The following is a 24,749-nucleotide window of genomic DNA, read 5'->3' as shown; positions in this document are numbered from 1 at the left end:
CTTTGTTTATTCCTTCATATAGTCTTGCATCTTAAATTCTACCTACATTCTGAAAAATATGTGCGTAAACAATGTAGTTCCGCTACATACAAAATGAATACACAAACACATTTACAACACCCAATAGTTTGTTAAATGTCAGGATGAAAAGATTTCTCCCCCCCACTCAGGACCAAAAGTCAAACATGGGAACAAAAGTGAAATGTAATTTGCCCTGTAGTTAAAAATCCACAGGAATCTTTTTACCAAAGGCTGCTGGATCTATTCATACCATTCTAGAGGAATATAAAAGAGACGCTTTGAGATTTTGAAGTAAAAATTCACAACAGTATGTCTTTACTTTTTTTTCCTTCCTTCAACCAAGACATCTTTTGCTGGAGTCCTTTATCTAGAGCTTTGTATACATATTTTTAATCCTATACAAAAATGATAGGATGTCAAGAAGGATCTATAATAACACCATTTTTTTTATTTCACTTCAAAGACTTGGCAATTTCTGATCCATGTGACATTCACACTCCTTCAGGGTCAAACAACATCTTGCAGCCTTCATAAAATGATTAAATATTTTAAACAGCTCCTGCTTATACCTCCATCGCCCCTCGAGACTGATACTGTTATCGTTTTTGTCAAAGCCAGTTTCCATCCGCATTTGTCATTCCTGCTTGCATTTATGAGTTATCAATCGCCACGTCAAAATGCAAAATAACTGATGTTCTTTGGGCGGTATTGGATGGCCTATCTGGGGCTTTTAATCAATGCTGATTTTTATTTTTCATACCCATACATAAATCTTTACCATTCTGGGCCACATATAATGCGTTCATACAAAATGCAGTGACAGGAGCAGTAGTTATATTATCAAACATTATACCTTGGGGCTAACTGAGTATCAAGGGCTTTCAAAAGGGAACACTGGGAATTACTGTGCAGGAGAGATGACTGCAGTAGAGAATATAAGGGATTGGTTGTTGTCATTTATAAATCAACATCATGCAAGCTAATCCTTCTCACTTAAATGCAGTCCAAATACTTTTCCTGATACTGTGAGGCTCAGTTTCTATCCCCCACCCACCAACCCCTCCCCATTTGTAAAGCTAATATAATGCACAAAAACAATGGTTATATGCATTTTCTTACTGCTCAAAGTTTTCCCTTGGGAAGTGTTCAGAACCTGTGGTGTGATGCTTTTCTCCCATGATGACTAGCAGGCAATCCCGCCCCCCCCCTTTAATCATATCTGAAATGTCAATGTCCCACCCTCTCACAGCATCCTTTTCTTGCCTCAGCTGCTTTAATGAAAATATGCATGTTTGGTTTGTTAAAAGGGTGGATTCCTCATATATTCAACCAAAGAGTGTTATAGTAGACTGACTTCATCAGTTGCCCAGAACGTGACCTAAATACCCCTAACTAGACATTAAGCCAGTGGCAAGAGTGAACAAACATGGGCAAGTACTGAATACTAACAAAATGTTACATCTTTCCCGGACAGAAATCATCAGTAAGTATAGGGAATTCCAGCACAACATGTAAATCGACTTTCATCACTGAGTTAACCATAATTCCTGTGAGAGAAAGGTGGAATTGATTTGTAGGTTAATGATAGAACTGTGGCATAGGAAAGAAGGTTATGTCCTATAGAATAAGGTTAAGATGGCCTGGCTGACCGCTAGGCATGGTTAGTGAAACTCTGCTTTCTTTCTGGGGAATGTTGAAATGACAACTTTCTATGCTCCCAGTTAAGCCAAAGGCATGTTTTTATCCAGAAATATTTCCAGACACCACAAAATCCAGCTTCGTTGCTAACAGGGTTTGGTGCCTGTGTACCTTCAGGACCTCCTCTCCCGTCCAACTTTGACCCACTGGGTGAGGTCGTCTCAGGTGGGCCTTCTTAGAGTTCTGGGCCCAGGGGAGGTAGGTGGGGCCCAGGCTCGTGGGAGGACATTCTCTGTTGCCACCTGCTCCTTATGGAACACTCTGCCTCCTGAGATGGGTAATGCCCCCTGTCTTCTGTCCTTTAAGATGGTCCTGAAAATCTATCTATTTTAGGCCTTTAGTTGTTAATGTGTGTGTGTGGGGGGGGTGTTCTTTTTCTAGTCCCCTTTTCTTTTTTACCCCCTTCTTCTGTTGTCTTTGTTGTTGTTTTAATCTGTGTAAACCGCCTCCAGTCTAAGGAAGTCAGGCAGTCAATAAATTTGCTAAATAAATAAAAAAAAAAATAACATTTGAGCCCACAGCCTGCTATTGATCTCTTAAGGATGGTTAAGAAGGCAGTGTTACACCTGAGTAGTGGTTCATATGGATCCAGTGTAGGGGGAAGGGACGCAGTACACCTTGTCCCTCTTAAATTAGTAATGATGACGAAGCATCATGAGGGTTTGTCACCAGCCTCACTGCTAACTTACAATTCAGACTCCAATACTATTGATCATACTCATTTGCAATCCAGACTGTTCATTTCTTAGAGACGTTTAAAACATCTGATGTAAAACTGACCATGGTACCATGCAGGCTACACATGTAAATTACCTTTTCAGTAAAAACTCAAACTTGGATACAAGCAATATGATCAGACTCAATATAAAAGCAGAGTTTACATTACATTCGTATTCCAATAATGTACATCTTTTTATAGTCAAAGTCCAATTTGCTTTATTTAGGTACCTACATTTTCACCAATATTTTTAAAGTTCTGGTGCAGCAGAAGTGAATATTCTCCAATGAAGGCCATACTCATGTGAGAAGGCATTTCAGTATGTGCTTAACTTTACCCTAATGGCACAGTGGGGAAATGACTTGATTAGCAAGCCAGAGGCTGCCGGTTTGAATCTCTGCTGTTAGTCTGGGAAACACCTATATTGAGAAGCAGAGATATAGGAAGATGCTGAAAGCCATCATCTCATACTGCCCAGGAGGAGGCAATGTTAAACCCCTCCTGTATTCTACCAAATGCAACTACAGGGCTCTGTGGTCGCCAGGAGTTGACACCGACGTGACGGCACACTTTACCTTTACTTTAACTTTATGTGGACAGTGGGGCTATTCTTACAATTAGCAAAAATCGGGCTAGGATAGCCTAGCCCGATTTTTGCTAATTGTAAGAACCACCAGGCGTGGCTGTGAGCCCGGTGGCTCTTGAACGGCTAACCCGCTCAAGTAGCTCGTTCCTTAGCCCGGGTTTGCAGAGTGAGCGCTCCGCAAACCCAGGCGAAAAGCCACCTCCTGGCTCCGGGGGTCTCGCCAGCATGCACTGCGCACTTGCGCAGGGCATGCTAGAGCTTGCAGGGGCCAATCAGCCCCTGTTCCCCCCAGCCCCGCCGGCTCCGTCATGGAGCCAGCAATTGTGTGGGCGGCTGATATGGCCGCCCAGGGCTCCTGCAGAGATTGTCTGCGGGGACAGCGGGCTTAGCCCGCTCTTCCCACAGTATCAGCAAAAGCGGGTCTCACGGATCGTGAGACCCGCCTCAGTCTTTACTATTGTAGTGCCTTATACGCTTGCAATTTGGACAAGTGGGAACTTAGCTGCAAGTTCTCTCCTCATATGTCATTTGCATGCATGAAGAAAACAACTGTCTAGAAATAATGTAAAGAATTAGTGAGTGGGTAGTATGTTTGTGTTACAAAGAGAAACAGGTGGGTGAGTTCCTGAAGTGTTTTACATAACACATTCTATTCTATATTGGGAATGGCAATGTCTGTATAACATTTCTCCTCCCAGGTTATATTTTACAGAGAATGGAAGAAAAATGGAAAGAAGGCTGAATGAAAACATTCTGGTCTTACAATGGGAGTGATGGATCCCACTAAATAACATAATAATCAAACATTTGAGTAAAGGTCCCACCAAAAGTCCTTAGTTCTTTCAGGAGTTACTTCTTGACCTGGAAGTGTTAGTATCTAGAAATGGATTGAACAAATCATTGGAGGATGTTTTTTTTCTATTCTCTTCCAATTATGAAATGCTTAAAACTTCTGCAGCCATGCTTATGTGTGCTGTGCAAGTGGTCTACTTGAGCGCAGTAAAGCAGGAAAAAGGGACAGACGGAACATTATAATGCCTCCAAGATTAGAAAAACCACAACATATGTGGAGAACAATGTTTCTTGATTTCTTTCTAATCAAGAAAGAAATGATGTGGTCTTATGTTACATTGCTCACTCAAGTAGACCAATTGCACAAGCAGTGTTTGTATGGGTAAGCCGACACACACACCCCCCCAATGCTAAACTTCAAACCCCCTTGGTTTATATTGTATAGGAGCCTCTGGAGCTCAGACTTGCAAATGTAGACAGTTGTTTGTTTAGGCCACTTTACATGATGGTACTAATCACAGGGCTCCTGTTCTTCCTTCCTACCAGCTTGGAGCAACTCTAACATCAGGAAGAGTGAGTGAGAGAGTGCACTGCTGGTTCTGCCTCTTAAAAAAAAACTAAAATGAGACCATACCTTCACAACTCCAGGTGAATGATACCATGCACCACATCCTCCCAGGTAACAAGGTAATCACATCCTGCCAGGTAACAATCTTACTGGCATTTAAATTGGCATCCCAGGAGCCCTCCAGTTTGCGTAGGTGACAGAGAAATATAGAAGTGGCTATCATTCAGACAAACAAAGCATTGGTGCTACAGGAGAAGCACCGGTGTTTCTGAAAAGTTCATCTGACTCAGCTCCACCACTTCACAAAGCTGGGTAAGTGTGTTAATTTTTGACAAGCTCCCTTTCTCCCAGAAGTACTCTGTGCCATCCTAAAACATGTCCTTGAGGGTTGTGCAAACTTCAGGGATATTTTTTGGAAGCAGAATGTGCTTCTGGGGGAAAGGAAGGCTATCAAATTTGCTCCCCCCTCCCATGCATGCACAGATATAACTTTCGTCTAGAACATTTCAGAAGCACTAGTGCTTCTTCCATAGTACCAGTGCTTTGTTAGTTTGGATATTAGCCGGTTCTAAATTTTTCTGTCCCCTACACAGCACCAGTTCTATATTTCTCTGTCATCTACAAAATTTAAATAAATGCTGGTAAGTTTGTTAGCTGGCAGAGTGTGGTTGCCTAGCTAGTGCATGTTGTCATGTACTTGGAGACTTAGAAATGTGGAGATATGATCTCATTTTAGTTTTTAAAAATGGTGTCAGCCACTGACAGGATTAAAGAAAGGCAACACTACATAGCCACATATCTAGCTATGCTGTTCAAGTTTTGCTTGTTCCCAAAATGGATAAATGCACTCTTTAACGTGGAAACTACTAGGGTCAAGCTAGCCAGATCTTAGAAATCACTGATATGTCAGGTTTATCATATGCATGTAGAAAATATCACACACACACACACACACACACACACACACACACAGCTAGTATTATTGAGGTATACATACAGCTATTTTAGATAAAATATGGTTTCACCAGTATGTTTATTGCTCAAGGAAGAAGAGCAATAACTGCTAGACCAAAAAAGTCTTTCAGAAAAAACCTGAATTTTACATTGCCTGGCCTGCTCCTTGTAACAGCAGCAGTAAACATGCTTTACAGTTTCGGCATTAGAGACAGGAAATTTGAAAGTGGAATGGCTGAGAGGTTTACCAATTTCAGGAGAGGCAAGAAATCTCATTCTGCATTAGGAACAATTTGCAATTTTGCTAAAATGTGTGTAGCTAGTCACCTAAAAAGCAAGGATTACTATTTATCAGAACTGCATCTCCACTGCAGATCATTAAACATTAGTTATATACGGGCATATATCAAAATGTGGATATGAGTGGCTATCCTTCTGAGTGGCTATTCTTCTAAGGAAGCGTACAGAACCATGACTGTATTGCTTGGCATTTAATTCTAGAAGATGGTCAGATTTGTTTGTTTCAGGCCTAGTAAAAGTTCTGTGCTCACTGTGTTTTGATTGTGTAACAGAAAAGAGACACATAGGCATAGCATGTGGAATGAACATGTGTCAGTATAAGGAAGCAGAGGTCTGTTCATGTACTGCTCAGTGCATTAATAGCAAGACAACCATTTGCCTGACTGTCCAAAGGAAATATCAGGCTCCACAACTGCAGCTTCTCTTTGAGGGTCAGAACAATCTGTATAGTCTGTATAGAGCCAGCGTGGTATAGTGGTTAGAGTGTTGGACTAGGAACGGGGAGACCTGAGTTCAAATCTCCATTCAGCCTTGGTGACTCTGGGTCAGTCACTTCTCTCTCAGCCTAACCTACTTCACAAGGTTGTTGTGAGGAGAAACCTAAGTATGTAGTACACCGCTCTGGGCTCCTTAGAGGAAGAGCGGCATATAAAATGTAAATAATAATAATAATAATAATAATTAATACATGAGCTCCCAAAGAAATAACTTATTCTAAAACTCTCTCCTTCACTCCCTCCCCTCCCCCACTGTATTGTAAGACTCAAGAGATATGTAATGATTACGAGAACACTCTTTAAGCCTGGAGTCGCTCACATTATAAACCTTTGTGTAACCATGGGCATAGTGGCCTTATTCAAGCTACTTTCTTTAGTCTCCTATTGGTAATAGGCAGCTAGCAATTCTAGCTTTCCTTACATGGCCACAGTAAAGATCCCTGAGGTACAGTGGATGTGAAGCACTTTGAGTACTTAAGAAAAGCATGCTATAAAAAAATCTAAGTAACAATAAGAAAGGGGCAGGATATGGCCATAAATTTTGGTATGGCTTCTTTATTTCAGGTTCTCCAGACAGCAGTGGAGAAGTAAGAATAATTGTGGTATAAAATCTACTGTACAATCTTTCATATTGATAAGTATTAAAAATGCCAAGAATCCACAGAGATATTTTCTAGTATTTAATACAATGGCGTAAAGCAAGAGTACCAAGTGGCGATTCTACAGAGGGATCTATTAAGGTGAGTGTTAAGAAGCACTTCCTTCACTCCATCCTATATTCCCCCAGAAAAGGGTTTCATTTTGAACACAAGACTGTAGGGTCATTCAGTAAGGCTTTTCACATGCACAGTCTAACCCCAGCTTGGGCAGCCAAGTGTGGGTTAGGTTGCACGTGTGAAGGGGAAGGATCCATTCAGATCCCGGCACTGTTAGCCCACCTAACCCAACTTTTGTACCTGACTGTTAGCCAGGGTTAATGGTGCGAGCGAGCACACCTTTCACCTGATGGCCGGGATTGTGTGTTTGCTCAGGCTGTAGGCATCCACCAATGCACTGGGCTCATCATGCAATGCATTGTGGGATATCCAGAGGTCGGGAAACATCGTCCCAGCCTCTGGAGTTCCATGCTGCTTGGAGCAGAGCAGATTGTCTGGCATAAATGCAAATATGCAAATATGGCGTAAGAGATTCTCTTCAATTAATGAAAATGAGAATCCCCATTTAAGTCATTTTAATATTCCCATAAGATTTGAGTTTCCATAAAGTTCAGGTAGCTCGTGTATAATCGTATTTTTAAAAGGAATATTATAGTTTTAACAAGCTACTCCATCTTCTGCTTTTAAAAGATTCGGTGCAGACTCGGGCATCAGAGTGATAGGAACAATGAGAGATTCCCTCTCCCCCCCAAACTATTATGACAAGTGACTAAAAAGTGCAAATGAATAGAACAGTCTGCTATTTAATGTGGTGTATTATGGTATTTAAACAGGTCTGTATCTGTCAAATAAGCTCCTGTTCTGAGAGTGGCACCAACTATTCCGCATTTGGTTTTCAGAATCAGCAAATTTACATGGGCAGAACAAAGCTGTCATATTTGAGGGTATTTTGTTACAGCCATTAACTTTCAAAGTCTCGTAGCAAAATCAAATTTTTTACTTGAAGTGTGCTTTATTTCACAACTTAAAAAAAATGACAGTCTGTTTCCTTTCAAAAAATCATTATTAAGCAAAGAGGTGGTGGTGGTGGGGAAAACGTGCCCTCTGTCACCATTTCAGATTTCAAGAATGAGGACAAACATTTATTTAACAAAGGACCAGAAACAGTCCTTGGAAATTACTTAAGCTATTTAAGGGCACTACCGTGTTTCCCCGAAAATAAGACAGTGTCTTATATTAATTTTAGCACCAAAAAATGCACTAGGGCAATTAGCGGTACATCAGAAATTACTGCTAGGTCTTACTTTCGGGGTAGGTCTTACTTTCGGGGAAACAGGGTAGGAGGTTTTATTTAACTGTATTAAAGTAGTGAGATCTGCTGAATTAAATAACTATACGATACAAACTGTGTTATTAATGGAGAAGACAGCATGGCAGAACTGGTGATGAAACACAGAGAAAACTGCCATATTTTCTCCTTTATGTCTTTATTAGAAATTGACTAATTAGAAATTTTTAATTGTAAACCATCCTGAGACATTTTGGAAGGGTGGTATATAAATCAAATAGATAGATAGATACATAGATAGATAGACTAGGTACAACTTTCTCTGTCAATGCATCTTGGCCAGTCTACTAGAAGGTGAGGTTTGGGCACTTCCTTCACAATGAAAATTGAAGGCTTAATTCATGCTCAATCCCCCAAAGTCTATTTTTAGAGTGGGTAATGACCAAACTAAAAAGCCAGCTAATGGCGCAGTTGGGGATATGACTTGACTAACAAGCCAGAGGTTGCCATTTTGAATATCTGCTGGTATGTTTCCCAGACTATGGGAAACATCTATATCGGGCAGTAGCGATACAGGAAGATGCTGAAAGGGATCATCTCATACTGTGAGGGAAGTGGCAATGGTAAACCCCTCCTGTATTCTACCAAAGACAACCACAGGGCTCTGTGGTCGCCAGGAATCAACACCAACTCGACGGCACACTTTACCTTTCATGACCAAAATACCTGGGACTTTATAACGTAATTGGTCCTGTTGTGTTAACCCATCCACTCCATAAACTGTTGGAAGTGAAGGAATCTGCGCTGTCAGTGACAGAGGGGGACAGACTAGTGAGTCAGAGGGCTAGAGGGGTCAAGACATTGGTCACCCTTTCTCTACTGCTCTGACACTATCCCTCTGATAAGTAGATTGCTGCTTTCAGGGACTTCCTTCCTTCCTTCCTCTTCCTCTTCCCTTTCTTCTCCATTGCAACACACATGCTTCTCTCTCCCTGAACCATGTGTGCAGAGATGCAGAAACCATCCCTCTGCATCCAGCTAGATAGGTAGATTAGAGATCCTTTCTCTCCACTTTCTTATCTAGAATGGAGTTCACCAATAAGGACTCCTTATATTGACTTGAAACTATGAACTGGCTCCAAGTTTCTTTTACTCTCGGCATACACGCATGCCTAGGCAGACTCCGCTGTGTTGTGCCTCAGTGCACTCTGCTGTAATAGAAGGATATCTCTTACCAGGGAGAATTCCTAACATAAACAGCACACAGAGAATTTTCTGATCTGTTTTAGAACCACAGTAGGGGAAAGGTAGCATTAAACATCCTCCTTTTGACATTACTGCACAACATGAGCAGCCTGGGACCATGTAATAGGAGCCCATGTTGCAGCTCCTCTTTAGACATTCAGCTTTAGACATTGTATGGTGTACTCCAATGTAGAGTATTTGGGTACAGGGCAAATGGAAACATGCCAGCTAACCATGCCACTGTGCAGGGGCGTAACTAGGTTGGAGTGGGCCCTGAGACAAGATTCTTAAATGGGCCCCCCCGCCGAGAAATTTTTTAATAATAATAATAATAATAATAATAATAATAATAATAATAATAATAATTCAATTTCTATACCACCCTTCCAAAAATGGCTCAGGGCGGTTTACAAAGAGAAAAAGGTGCCTCTTTGCCCAGTTAGCAGGGGACTTTTATTCTCACATTTCTGTCCTCATTCAAAACATACAAAAAACAGATGTACAAAATTGAGCAAATGAGAAGACACTAGAAACACTAATTATTAAAATGGGCCCCTTGCTGCAGATTAGCAAAGGAGACTTTCAGCCATGCAGGGTGAGCCTCTGTTTGTTTTCTCAGAATTCTGAACCAATTCAGTAAAGTTTGATTCCAGGAGGTTTTTCACAAGAGGTTTTTAAAGCCCTTTAACACACATCTCCTCTGGAATGGAGGTGCTGCATTCACATGTTGGCCAGATTTACCCTAAGGGGAAAAAATATAAAAGCACAACACATGCGTCACAGTTCTCACTCATGTCTCAGTTCTCACTCAGACCTGGGTTGCAAAACAACTTGAACATAAGTGTATTTATGAATGAATGAATGAATGAATGAATTAATACATAAATAAATTTGTTCCAGAAGTTTTTGTTATTTCCTGCCATGAAACAAGCCGCTTATAAGACTTTTTAGAGGGTTTTTTTTAAGCCAGAAAATTTTCCAATCAGTTTTAAAGTAAATATTAAGAGACTTCTCAGTCTCCCCCCCCCCATCAAAGCCCTATGGCAAGCAAATCCCTATAGAGGGGGTGGGGGGAGTGTAACCACAAAAAGGAATTCATATTCTACCTGGCAAAGGCTGAGCTGTCTGGCCTGGGAAGAGGGTCTGCTGCAGAGAGCTGTAGTGGCCACTCTGACTGCCAGCCTTCTTCCTGGGGCTTGCCAGCCTACTCGAATTCAGGCTTTACTGAGGCCTACACGGAGGCCTCCCTGGAAGCCCCGCCCACCCGCCGATCAGCTGAGAGGCGGGGAGAAAAGCAGCTTGCCTGCTGCTTTGATTGCTGACCAGGACGACAAGCAGGAGAGAGGGCAAACAGCGCAAGTGACTGAAGGGTCTTGGGGCTGGGCAGGGGGCAATGGGGAGTCATGTGAGGTGTCTCTGGGGGGCCCCTCAAGGCAGTGGGGCCCCGAGATGACTGCCTCCCCCTGCCTAATGGTAGTTACGCCCCTGCCACTGTGCTCTGTGGCCATGCCCCCACCCCCAGGTTTAGTGCTTGTCAGAAGAGGCAGGAATAGCAGCAGCTGGATTCATATGTAACATGAAACAGGAGGTTGGCAACCCCGCAGTTTCAATTTGAAATTGTAAATTGCACCACAGACATTTGTCAAATGTCTGTTCTAGGAGAGGAGTGTCCCTTCCTGCTGCTTGGGTGCCCAGGATGATCCTGGCAAGCTCCACAGCCAGATTGTGGGCAAAGCGTCAGCATGTCAGCGGAGCAGCCGCGATTGGCCACAATCTTGAAGGGGGAGTGCTGAGTGCGATCATGCCTGCCCTCAGCTTGGAAAGGGCATTTAAGTCCCTTTAAATAGCATGCCATGATAATGCTTCTTCAGACAGTGATGGCACCACTGTCCCCAAAAGAGCCTGCACCCAAATAGTCCTACACAAGGATGATTGGGGGCGGGGGTCTGGTTAGGCCACTATTTCCCTGTTACACTGGAATGGGAGGGGAACACGGAGACTTCCTAAGAGGGGATATGTATATGAGGTAGGGCAAAGGATGCTGGGGCGGTGTCTGTCCTGCCATGACCTTCGATGCTTGTGTGAATGATCACCCTATCAAAGCAGTCCATGCAGACCAAACTACAGTCCTGCTTCATTGACAGCTTGCTGCCCGTGAGCTCACCCTCTCATGAGAGGGCCAGGGTATTGGGGAGCACTGTTCCTTCTAAAGTGTGTGCACGACTGCACGTGCACATGCTCACAAGTTTTCTGATGTCCGCTCAGCAAATTTTAGATCTTGCTCAGGTTGAGTTATGAAGGCCCCACTCTGACTGCATGTGTGCACACAGTGCCTTGGTACTGCCGCCCAGAACAAAACTCATTCTGCACAGAGATGAAAAAAATTAGAGGGACCACTGCAGGGGAGGACCATGAAGCTGAGTCTCCTAGGTCTCCCTTTGGACTGCATCCTCACGGGTTGAGCTAATCCACCAAAGGGGTCCCCACTTGTGTGGGGGCCCCCAACTCCCCATGGTGAAAAATAGAACAGAATCACTGCAACTACCAACTTCCCTGTGAAGTCTTGCACACACCTGAAGGAGATCTTGATGCTACATGTATCAGAGCCGGGTTGTGTGCCTGGCCGGGGGGAACAACAGGTGTGCAGATGGATCTATAAAACCCACTTAAAATTCCTGGGCTCAGTAAGGCGTTGCACCGTATGCAAATCTGCCGGCATGAGGAATTGTGGGAGTCGGGAGCCCTGATTTCCAGCAACCCCAGGGGAGCAGGGTCGTCATTTCAGGGCACCAGCAAGGATGCACATGTCCACATGGGTGGATGGGCTGGCAGGGGGAATGCTTTGATAGCTACTTGGCAGCAGCCATCAAGACAGGGAGAGCAGCCGCCGGGGTACCCGTCCCTGTGGTTTTCTTGCATAGATATATGCACACTGGCTCAATATAGAGCCCCAATGGCCTGGCAGACTCATGAGAGAGCAGTCCATGGGAGAAGGGGATGTTTTGTCATTAATTTGCTTGGCAGTTATCTCCCTTCCCCTCTGATGGTCCTTATCATGAGTCGTGAGAGGGTGTCCCCATGGCCTGGCACTCTCTTGAGCCTGGGTCAGCATGCTCCTTCTGTTCAAGGAGGCTATTCTTATGTGCGGTAGAAACCAGGCTAAGGGAGCCCAGCCTGATTAGTGTGAACTGCTCGGAGCCTTCAACAAGATTAGCAGAGGGAGTGCTTCACTAACCCCTTTTCTTTGACAAGTATGTCCCCGTGGCACAGCTTTGCAGCACAGCGACTCACGAGGAGACCCCGACTGGGAGGCTACAAAAACTGCCGCAACCAGCTCCATGAAGGAGCGGTAATCATGTGGGCAGCTAATCCGGCTGCCCAGGATGAGCTCGCTGCTCATCTGTGAGGAGAGTGGGTCAAGCCCGCTCTCCCCACAGAACCCTCTTGGGCTCATCACACTGCTTGTGTGGAGAGTCTTACTGGCTTGTAATCCACTACAACATGTGAAGTTAAATAAATAATAAATACAAATACTAAATGTGATAAACAAATGCATTGTTGAAACTTTATGCTTGGGAATCCCCCACCTCTGCCGTCTCTTTTTTATGAGCAGCAACTGCAGGGGACCCCAATCCAGCTTGAGTCCATGCTGTGGCTGAATTTTAACTCATTCCCCCTATGCTATTTACCCATTGGGATTATGCCCCCTTTGCAGCCCAAAAAGTCCCTGAAAGAGATTAATTAGGAATAAAGTAAAATCACTTCCTCCAATGATATCTATTCTCCCCAAAGCAGTAGTGACCCTAGCTCATGACCCATGAGGTGTGGGAGCAAGATGTCAAACACACCACACCCAGTGGCATCACATTCTCCATTCCTCACTTACCTTATCAGGCTGGAGCCACCCTCCTCTTCCACCTTGGGTTTTGAAAAGCCAGGTGAGGGAGCAGAAGGAGGAAGTGTTTTGAACCAGCAAATATAGTAATATTCCTCTTTAGCCTACTTTCCTTAAGGAAAGTAAGCTTATGAAATCACTCAGCATTCTCTGTGTGTGTCCTGCTCCCCCTGCAATCAACTCTGCAATGCATGGACCAATATGAACCACTGGGTTGGATGAGATCACAAGCTGTGCTGTTGAGGTGTCCCAATGTGTCCCTACAACTGTACTCAAAGTACAGTTGTAGGGACACATTGGGACACCTCAACAGCACAACTTGTGATCTCATCCACCCCAGTTCAAGTTGGTGGACGTGTAAACATTTGAGGCACAAGTGGGCTAACTTGTGAACTGCCTAACTGATTTCAACCAAATTTGCTACAGCTGTAGGGACACCTCAGTGCCACAGTCTGTAATGCTGTCATCCACCCCAATTCAAGATGGTGGATGCATGAATATTTGAAGCCTAAGTGGGCTAACTTGTGGACTGCCAAACTGACTTGAACCAAATTTAGTACAGTCATTGTGAGTGACACATAGGGACCAGTGTTCCCTCTAAACTGGGATCCCCAGATGTTGTTCACTACAATTCCAGCATCCCCAGCTGCTGTGGTCTTTGGCTGGGGATTCTGGGAGTTGTAGTCAGCAACGTCTGGGAATTCCTGTTAGAGGGAACACTGATAGGGACATCTCAGTGGCATAGTTTGTGATGATGTCATCCACCTCAATTCAAGATGGTGGACATGTGAACAGTTGAGGCACCAGTGGGCTTACTGGTGAAGATGGTAATTACAAATTAACATTATAGTGAAAGGAAAAGTAGGCAGATTAGTTCTTACCAGAACATTATGTTTAACAATGAAAAGTGAAGTGGACCCTCCACTACGGAAGTAGTGGAGCAGTCTTGGAGCAGCTCTTAGCCCACTGGTGTGATGCTGCTTGGCAAAGAGCTCCATACATGGCAGGAGAGGCAGGGAAAGTGGTGGAGGACACTTTGTTGCCAAGCTGGTGCTCTTAAAAATCTACTGTGCTAGGCAGCCACCTCATCTCTCCTCAAGGAAGGCCTGCCCCCAAGGATTCTTCAGGCTGCAAAGGAGGAAGAGCCCCTATTGGGAGGATGGCCAGATGAAAAGAGGAGAGGGCGTATATATCTTTAAATGATGCACAGAGGAGGAAATTCCAGCAGGTGCAGCTTGTCTTGGAGGGGAAAGAAAATCTATACCTGCTGAAAGTCCATCTTCTGTAGGGTACAGGAGTTCTGTCCTCTCTTCCAATTAGCCACCCCACCTAATGATTTAGAGCAGGCATCCCCAAACTGTGGCCCTCCAGATGTTGCAGAACTACAACTCCCAGCATCCCTAGACACATTTTTTTTGTGGTAGTTTTTTTTTGTAGTTCAGCAACACCTGGAGGGCTGCAGTTTGGGGATGCCTGACTTAGAGGATTCTGGGAGGTGGAGGAAGAACTCTGCCATACAGAACATAGTAGGGAAAGCAAGATTCCTTTTTAAAAAAACTACTACAGAAGGCTATGATTGGGAAAGGAGTGGGGGGCACTGTTTAACCCTTTCTCTTTCTACCATTTGTCTGCAAAAATCCCCTTCCACCTTCTTTCACACCAGTGTGGGGAACAGATATTTTTCTCTATGTGAGAAGAAGAGCAGCTGGGTCAGGGCATTTTTCATAAACAGTAGAAGAAGAAAGGGTTAAGCAGCCCTTTCTCAAATTGTCTTGTTGCTTTTGTTTTCCCACTTCCCCTAAAGAAATACGGTGATTGTTCATACAATTCCTGTGTAACATCTAGTTTGGTCCATGAGGACCACAGGTTGGTAGTAGCCTCCTGGTCAGAGATCTGCTCAGTCACCTTGGTGCGAAGGCGTGCCATGGTGACTCACGATCAATCAAAAGAGGTTAGTGGAGTGCTCACTCCGCTAACCTCATTCAGGGGGGCAATTTAGAGGGCTAGCAGTCGGGGGGCACACGGCTACCGGTGCTGCATACAATCTCCAAAAACTGGGCTGGGCTCCCTTAGCCACATTTTCAGAGGTTGTGAGAATAGCCTCAGTTGATAATATGCACTACAAGATCTACTGAAATCCAGCAAGTCTGTGATACATTGGGTCAAAAATGGGTTGCATACTACCACTGTAAATACAAGTGACACGCTTCTTCTTTGCACTCCTATATTACTCTAATACACAAGCAAAATGGGCTTTCATCTTCACCTTGGCATAATTACACCAATTTTTGTCAAATAGTTTGCTCTTTAAAGTAGTTGCGGAGAGAAGGCCTTTTTTAAAAGTTAGTATGTGCTGAAAAGGTTTATTCTGACCCTCCTTTATTCCCTGCCTCTTAAATAGTACAAAGAGAGACACAGAGATATTATAGACCCATAATTACAGGGTCTGGGGGACAACCTGGCATTCCAAATTCACTTCAGCGGTAATAATCAGACAATAAAAATACTTGTTGGCCAACCCTATCATTTGAATGAAAACCACCCTTCTTGGTGTGTACTTAAAACGTGGGTTTTGAACATGCTGATCAACATTATTTTTTTGTTCACTATATATATATCTATATGGAAGAAATGACTGTGTTACTTTGAAATGAATTGGCGTTACTATTGGTTTTCTGTGTTAGATAAGAGAATAAAGCCAAAAAGAGAGAGAAAAGCCTGCTGTCACACTGTCACTGGAAAAAGCTTGATTTCAAAATCCAGAATTTAAAAGTATATCCATCTGCGGGGGGAGGAGGGGGGAGATCGAGCAAGCAATCAATCCCCCCACCACCACCGAAAGTGAATAATGCCATCGTTGATTTAATTAGCAAATTCTAGATGTGCTGACAAAGGAAATTTTCTTGGGAGATGCACTGTGTTGTGTCAGTGGTCTAAATGAATAGGCTGAGCTGAGTTCCTGGTAATAACAGATGAACAACACAACTCGCCAAACCTCAAACAGTGCATAAATCAATTTGCTGGGAATTAACCACTTGCTTCAAAATTAGGGGTTACTTGACAGGGTTTCAGTGATTAGGTTGTCAAGGACCTGTATTTCTAGCAGGGATTTATCTATCATTGATACAAGTACATCCCTTTGCAGACAGTAGACTGACTCTGGGTAGCAATCCACAGCATTAGGCTAGTTAGTCTGGGTTACCCTTTATAACTGCCAGATGGCATTTAGAGATGGACAAATGAGGGTATGACTGGAACACATCAGAGAAAAAGTGTGCTGGCTTTGTGAAATACTAACAATGCCCAGAATATTAGTAAAAGGACCACGAATGTGGAGAAATGTTTCGGAATCCTCGTAGTATCACATGACCCTTCTGTGCAATAAGTAGCTTAAGTGTTTGTTAAATTAGTTGCCTAAAAAGAAAGTGCCCATTATACAGAGAAATTAATGACAAGCACAGAGTCATGCTGAGGTCATGGCGTCTTGTGGAAGTCAAGCATACAGTGCTTCTAGTCAGGGTGGCAAGTCTGAGAATGCAAGCTACTGACTGTCCCTCTGGTGCAGAGAACTAGAGGCTCTAATGCTCATTGCGTAGGTAGTGAAAGGATAACAACCCTGCCTAGATTTTTAGTGGTCTCACTTTCTGGTATCTCCAGTGCTTTGAGTTGAACAGTTAGTTGAAGGGCTGCACTTAGTTTCCAAGTGGAACTGCTGGGGTTCGCTCTTGAATAGAGCTTGCTGTTCTGAATAGCCTTGCTGTTCAGTCTGTGGCATCTCTAGGTAAGAAGTGAGGATGTAGGGACAGGAAATAAACCTCAACTGGATCTAAGTGGACTGCTTGATAGCACGGAAATCTGCTTCCAGTGCAGACAATAGTGAACTAGATGGAGCAATGGTTTGCTTTAGTATAAGGCAACTTCATATAGAAAAGTAGTATATGGATCAGCCCTTCAAGATCATGCATTCCAAGATCATGCAAGATCATGCATCCCAAGAACCTGAGTGCAGTGCCAGCACATGCATGTACAGGTGCCATGTGTTTGTGGATTCTTGGGATAAGCGCCACCACAGCAGGAAGCTGCATGCTGCAGTGGAGAGCAGGTAAGGACCTGCTTTCCTCTTTTTTTAAAAAAAGATCCTGCTTCCCTCCCCTCCCTGTGGTGCCAAACTAGTGCACAAACCTCTGTTCGTGCATATCTCTACATGATAGCTTAGTTTCCTTTTAACATTAATTAGTGCTTTACCAATGACTGTAATGTCACAAGATCATAAATGTAGTATATCTCATGGGCACAGGAGGATCCATAGTAGTATATGCAAATAGTACGTAATGATGGTATGAACCAGTGGTTCCCAACCTGGGGTCCTCCAACTACAACATCCCAGCTATATTTGATTGTGGCTGGGGATGCTGGGAGTTATAGTTTAGCAACATCTGAACTACAACATCTGGAAGAGATCATCAGGAGATTTGGTGCAGTATGCTGATGATATTCAAATCTATTTCTTCAGGTCAATGTCATCAGGAGAAGGCATAACTTTTCTAAATGTCTGGAGGTGGTAATGGGCTGGATGAGGGATAATAAACTAAGACTGAACCCAGATAAGACGGAGGTACTTATAGTGTGGGGTCGGAACTCCAGAGATGATTTTGATCTGCCTGTTCTAGAGCGGGGTGGGGTCACACTTCCCCAAAAGGAACAGCTAAGCAGTCCAGGAGTCCTTCTGGATCTACACCTCTCCCTGGTATCTCAGGTTGAGGTGGTGGCTAGAGGTGCTTTCTATCAGTTTAGGCTGATAATCCAGCTGCATCCATTTCTTGAGAGGAATGACCTCAGAACAATGGTACAAATGCTGCTAATCTCCAGACTTGACTTCTGCAATGCACTTTATGTGAGGCTGCCTTTGTATGTAGTCCGGAAACTGCAGTTGGTACAGAATAGGGCAGCCAGGTTGGTCTCTGGGTCATCTCGGATAGACCACATTACTCCTGTTTTGAAAGAGCTACTGGCTGCCAATAAGTTTCTGGGCAAAATACAAAGTTCTGGTTATAACCTATAACTTATATAAAGTTCTGTTTATAACCTATAAAGCCCTAAATGGCTTAGGCCCTGGTTATTTAAGAGAATGTCTTCTTCATGTTAACTGAGATCACCCATCGAGATCATCCTGAGAGGTTTGTCTCTAGTTGCCACCGGCTCGTCTGGTGGCCACATGGGGATGGGCCTTTTCTCTTGCTGCCCTGAGATTGTGGAATGTTCTTCCTACTGAAATACAAGCCTCCTCATCTCTGACAACCTTTAAAAAGCACTTGAAGATTTATCTCTTCACCCAAACTTTTTAATCTGACTATGGTTTTAAATTGTTTTAAGGTTTTTATTTTTCTGTGTTTTAACCTGTTTTATGTCACTGTAAACCGCGCAAAGACACAAGTTTGGGGCGGTGTACAAATTTGATACATAAATAAACATCTGGAAGACCTCAGGTTGGGAACCACTCATATTAACAAAAGTATTGTGTGACTAGGTATGTGGAGGAAAGTAGAATTGGGGAATACAAGTAGAAAACAGAGACCTAGAGCAGTGGCTATTTGGATATAAGTTATAGCAAGAGTGGCACAATATTATATAAAAATATCCATGTTTACTGGAACATGATTTAAGGGTATATGATGGATTCATTTTCTATCACATGATGATATTGTAGTATTTAAGGCATAAAGAAAAACTGAATGAAGGAGGACGGGACTGTTTTATACCACATTAAGAGACAGTGTTATTAGAACCTATTAAATATGGAGGTATCTTCTAAAAAAAAAAGGGAGGTGTGACCATAGTCGGAACCAAAGTGTTTTGGAAATGGATTCATGGAGAGAAGCAATTATGTTGACTGCTAGCAGCAAATTGGAATGTAGGGCAGCAACTATTTTGAGAGAGAATTTGTAGTAAGGAATTGCATCATGTTAAGTAAAGTTTATTTCAGTGTCCAATGACATTTTATGAAATCTGCGGTAGAAAATATTACACAAAGTCAGAAGATATGGCATAGGTTAAACAGTGAGTGAGGGCAGGGATGGATCAGCTAAAACTCAGTGGAATCAGAACTGTTGGAGCTTGCTTCCAAACATTACAGCAAGATTGCTACTCAATGTAAGCTGTTGCCTCAGGCAGTAAACATTCCTTTTACATACATAGGCCACCAGTCTACTGCAACTTCACCCTTTGAATGGCATGATACAGTGGAGATGGGTAACTACATTCTGCCCAGTAACAAACTCATTAGCATTTAAATGGACTCTTCCAGGATGGATACAATTTCTGCTTTTTACCTCCCTGTGGTTGTCTTGGTGACAAAGGAATACACATGACAGACAAAGTGATGCACATGAGGGCAGGTGTATTTTGCTGACTCTGAAAGTGGAGTCTGAGCACTATACAATGGGAGTTATGATGTCAAGTAGTCCAGATTCATCATGCTTTCTTCTCTGTTGTATTGTGTATTCTCTTCAAAAACAAGGTTTGAAGTAGAATTGATGGAGCTTGCTGTCTCCTTCTTTTAATATGATGACTGTTACCTAAAACTCCCTCCCATGTGTTGTTAATTTGGTTTGTATTAGACTGTCAGCACATAGCTCACAAAATATACATTGTAATTTCCTATACGTTGAGTATCTTCCATCTTGAAACAAGATGGTAGATCAGCAGTGCCTTGCGCTATGAATATGGTTTGTTATTAGAAAGGGATGTACGTACACACACACAGAGAGAGAGATATCTTGTAAGCCTTCTTCAGAAAGCAGGCTAAAAATGATGCAGAGTAGTCTGCGTGGACTACAGAGAAAACACCAATGAAAGGTTTTTAAGGAAGACAAAGGCCTTTGGTCAATGCTGAACTTGCTGACTCACAAATAAAGGAACAGGAACAAACAAGAACAGGAAGGAGAATAGAAACTCCTAGTTAGCCCATCCACTACAAAGGCAGCTATAGCACCCTTCTGGCTTTATAGTACATAAGAACATAAGAACAGCCCTGCTGGATCAGGCCCAAGGCCCATCTAGTCCAGCATCCTGTTTCACACAGTGGCCCACCAGATGCCACTGGGAGCCCACAGGCAGGAGTTGAGGGCATGCCCTCTCTCCTGCTGTTACTCCCCTGCAACTGATACTCAGAGGCATCCTGCCCCTGAGGCTGGAGGTGGTCTTCAGTCCTCCATTAGTAGTTTACATGCAAACTATACAGCAAGCTAGGCTGCAGCTGCTGCATATCCCAACACCCCTTCTTGACAGCTGAAGCATTAGCCCACTACGTTCATTACTGTCAACAGCTAACAATGCTGCTCTCTGACCAAAGGTTTTGTAAGAACATCCACCATCATTTTCTCAGTTGGACAATATTATAAATCCTTGTTCCTGTAAATCTCTCAAGAAGTGATATTTCACATCTATGTGGTTGGTTCTAAGGTTAACCCTTTCAATTTGTGCAAGTGCAATGCAACCTCATCTTCTAAAATGTTTCTGGGTTCACTTGGACATTGACCCCAATCCATCAATAGTTGTTGTAGCTGGATTACTTCTTGACTAACTTGTGCAGCTGCGATGTATTCTGCTTCTGTAGAAGAAAGTGCTACTGAGTGAAGCTTGTTTTCTGATGGCTGAAGTGGTGAGTTACTCTCCAAGCAAAAACAGATAACCGCTGGTAGATTTTTTGTCAGAACTTTGTCCAGCCCAATCTGCATCCACATATCCAGTTAAATTGCATTCAGAAGATGCTGAAAGCCTTAGCCTAAGGTGTAAAGTTCCTTTTAGGTAATGTATAACCATTTTCAAATCTTCTGAATTGGTGCTGAGACCTCCCTGCATAAGATCCCAATTGCTACTGCAGTTCCAGGTCATGTGACACTGGCAATATAAAACAATTTCCCAATTACTTCTCTATAATGTGTTGGTTGTTTGGCAACAACATACTCTATTCTTTGCTCTCCTTTAAGTTTCCATGGGAGCACTTACTGCCTTTGCATCTTTCACCCCAGAGTTGTCTATTATTCTGTTTTGTAGCTTTGACTGAGGAGGTAGCTCTCACCATCTTCTCTTTCTTTCTGTATTTGCAAGTAATGTGTTATGTATCCCAGATATTTCATTTCAAATTTTTGATTTAATGCTTTCATTTTTCCATTGTCATCCCGTTCTTGTTCAGTAGGTCACCCACATGGACCAGAAGAAAGATCTATCGGTTGTTCACTTTCTTTGAATATTTCTTTGATCTTCTTTACTTCTGGTGAATGCTTCATTTATGAGCACTTCATTTATTTTTGTATTCCAACCCCTCACAGCCTGTTTCAGTCCATATATACTCTTGCACAACTAACATACAAAGTCAGGTCTTTCTGTAACTTTGAGACCTGGCAGCTGTTTCATATAGATTTCTTCTTTAAGCTCGCCATGCAAAATCTAAATGTTAGACATAAGAACAGCCCTGCTGGATCAGGCCCAAGGCCCATCTAGTCCAGCATCCTGTTTCACACAATGGCCCAACAGATGCCACTGGAAGCCTACAGGCAGGATTTGAGGGCATGCCCTCTCTCCTGCTGTTACTCCCTTGCAACTGGTATTTAGAGGCATCCTGCCTCTGAGGTTGGAGGTAGCCTATAGCCCTCAGACTAGGAGCTGTTGATAGACTTATCCTCCATAAAGTTATCCAAACCCCTCTTAAAGCCATCCAGGTTGTTGGATGTCACCACATCTTGTGGCAGAGAATTCCACAAGTTGATTATGCATTGTGTTAAAACTTATACTTTGGTTTGCTGGTCCTAAATTTTCTGGCAATCAATTTCATGGGATGACCCCTAGTTCTAGTGTTATGTGAGAGGGAGAATTTCCCCTCTCTATCCACTTTCTCCACACTATGTATGATCTTATATCTATAAAATCCTTTTTCTCTCATTTCTCCCCACAGTCGTCTTTTTTCTAAACTAAAAAGCCCCAGGTGTTGCAGCCTTGCCTAAGAAAGGTGCTCTAGCCCCCCTGATCATCTTCGTTGCTCTCTTCTGCACTTTTTACAGTTCTACCATGTTCTTTAGATGTGGTGACCAGAATTGTATGCAGTACTACAAGTATGGCCACACCATAGTTTTGTATAAGGTCATTATAATATTAGCCATTTTATTTTCAGTCCCCTTCCTAATGATCCCTAGCATGGAATTGGCCTTTTTCACAGCTGCCACACATTGAGTCGACACTTTCAACGAGCTGTCCACCACAACCACAGATCCCTCTCCTGGCCAGTCACTTACAGCTCAGATCTGATCAGCATATACATTTTTTGTCACAAAGTGCATCACTTTTCACTTGCCAACATTGAACCGAATTTGCCATTTTGTTGCCCACTCATCCAGTTGGGAGAGCTCTTTTTGGAGCTCCTCACAGTCTGTTTTGGATTTCACTACCCTAAATAGTTTGGTGTCATCTGCAAATTTGGCCATCTCGCTGCTTACCCAAACTTCTAGATCGTTTATGAATAAATTTAAAAGCACCAGTCCCAGTACATATCCCTGGGGGACCCCACTTCTTACTTCCCTCCATTGTGAAAACCGTCCATTTATACCTACCCTCTGTTTCCTGTCCTTCAGCCAGTTACCAATCCACACATGTACTTGTGCCCTTATCCCATGACTGCTATATTTTCTCGGGAGTCTTTGATGAGGAACTTTGTCGAAAGCTTTTTGGAAGTCTGGGTAATCTATGTCAACCAGATCACCTTTATTCACATACCTGTCGACACTCTTAAAGAACTAAAAAAAATTAAAAAATTGTGAGGCAAGATTTCCCTTTGCAGAAACCATGCTGGTTCCCCCTCAGCAGGACCTGTTCTTGCATGTCCTGCTGTTCCCTCAGCAGGACATGCATTCCTCTTCCAGCCTCAAACCCCCATATTTTGTCCTAATTGTTGTTTGCTTGACAACTGGAGCAAATGTTCATCATATTCCTCTCCAAACCTTTGTGAGTAGCCTTTTGCAACAAGGTGATTCTTGTACCGCTCAGTTTTGTCTTCTGCATTATATTTAAGCTTGAATGTCCACTTACACACTTTCTGGACACTTCCCATTTGGTGGTAACGGTGTAAGTGTACAGGTATTATTGCTGTGCAGGGACTTCATTTCTTCTTCTGCCTTGGCCCATTTGTTGGCTTCCCCTTCTCTGTCATTTGCAGGAAGTCTTCCCAGGATAGGTGCAGGTAACCTATTGGTACGAGCTTGTATGAAAGGTGGCGAGGATGTTTGTCCTGAATGATCTGAGCTCAACATCTGTTGATTCTGCTTGCCTTTGCACTTCAGCTAGTTGTACATTGACTTCAACCATTTCTTCAGAAAGTTCTTCTTTCCAGATGGTTGCTTTTGTGTCTTTGAGTGGTAGTTCTCCCAATTCTTGTAAAGTCATGACATCATTAGCTAAGCTTTCCTCAAATGTTACTCTGTTACTAATAGTTACTTCATCTGCATGTGGGTCCAGAATTCTGTATACTTTGAAGCATTTGTTTTAGCAATTAATTTTTAGCAATTTGCTGGAGAATTTCTTCCATTGCCCTGTTTTGCAGCTTGGTACGTTTCTCTTTTGGGATGTATATATACGCTGTGCATCCAAATAATTTAATATGTCCCACACTGGGCTTTTCTCTGTATCACAGATCATATGGGGTTTTCTTTTACTGTTGTGGAGAAAGATCAGTTTGCAAATACATAGCTGAGATTGCGGTTTCTCCCCAGTATTTTTCAGGTAGACTGGAATCTGTCCGGCTGCATCCAATCATTTCAGTTAGAGTCCTATTTGTGCACTCCATTTTGTTTGTATGTGTACGGCACTGTTTTTTGATGCTCTATTCCATGAGCTCTTAAGAAGTCCTCAATTTTCTTCCCTGTGAATTCGCCTCCATTGTCACTTTGAAGTATAAGTGGCTTGCACATATAAGCTATTCACATGATTGCTCAAAACTGGGCTACCAGTTTTGAGCAATCGTGAGAACCAGCAGGCTCACGGGCGAGCCCATTGGTTCTCTGGCAGCTAGCCCATCTAAAAGCCCTAGCCCTAAATGAGGTTAACAGAGTGAACATTCCATAAACCTCGTTCTTTTGATGGTGTTCAGCCACGGCTGCCTGCAGCTGCGGCTGACACACTCAGGGTGGGGAGGAGAGGGGAGGGGGACCCCAGGAAGGCACTGAACATTCATCGGTGCTTTCCTGGGGTTTGGGGTGCCATGCAGCGGTGCTCCCATTCCCCCAGAGCTCCAAACAAAGCCACATCCGGATGCTGGAGGGCCCAGCCGCAGCAGCCGATGAGGCCACCCAGCAACGAGTGACTATCTGTGTGCAGGGAGAGCGGGCTAAGCCCACTCTCCCACAAAGCACAAACCCCATCTCATGCTTCACACTGATCGTGTGAAGTGCCTGATAATCTTGTAGCTTTTCCAGCACTTCATCCTTGTGCTTCATGAAATAGGTGACTGCATATCTTGAAAAATCATCTATAAAACTCACTGG

Source organism: Hemicordylus capensis, chromosome 4 (genome assembly GCF_027244095.1).
Source record: "Hemicordylus capensis ecotype Gifberg chromosome 4, rHemCap1.1.pri, whole genome shotgun sequence".
In the NCBI taxonomy this organism is placed as follows: Eukaryota; Metazoa; Chordata; class Lepidosauria; order Squamata; family Cordylidae; genus Hemicordylus; species Hemicordylus capensis.
This window is presented reverse-complemented; position numbering follows the sequence as displayed.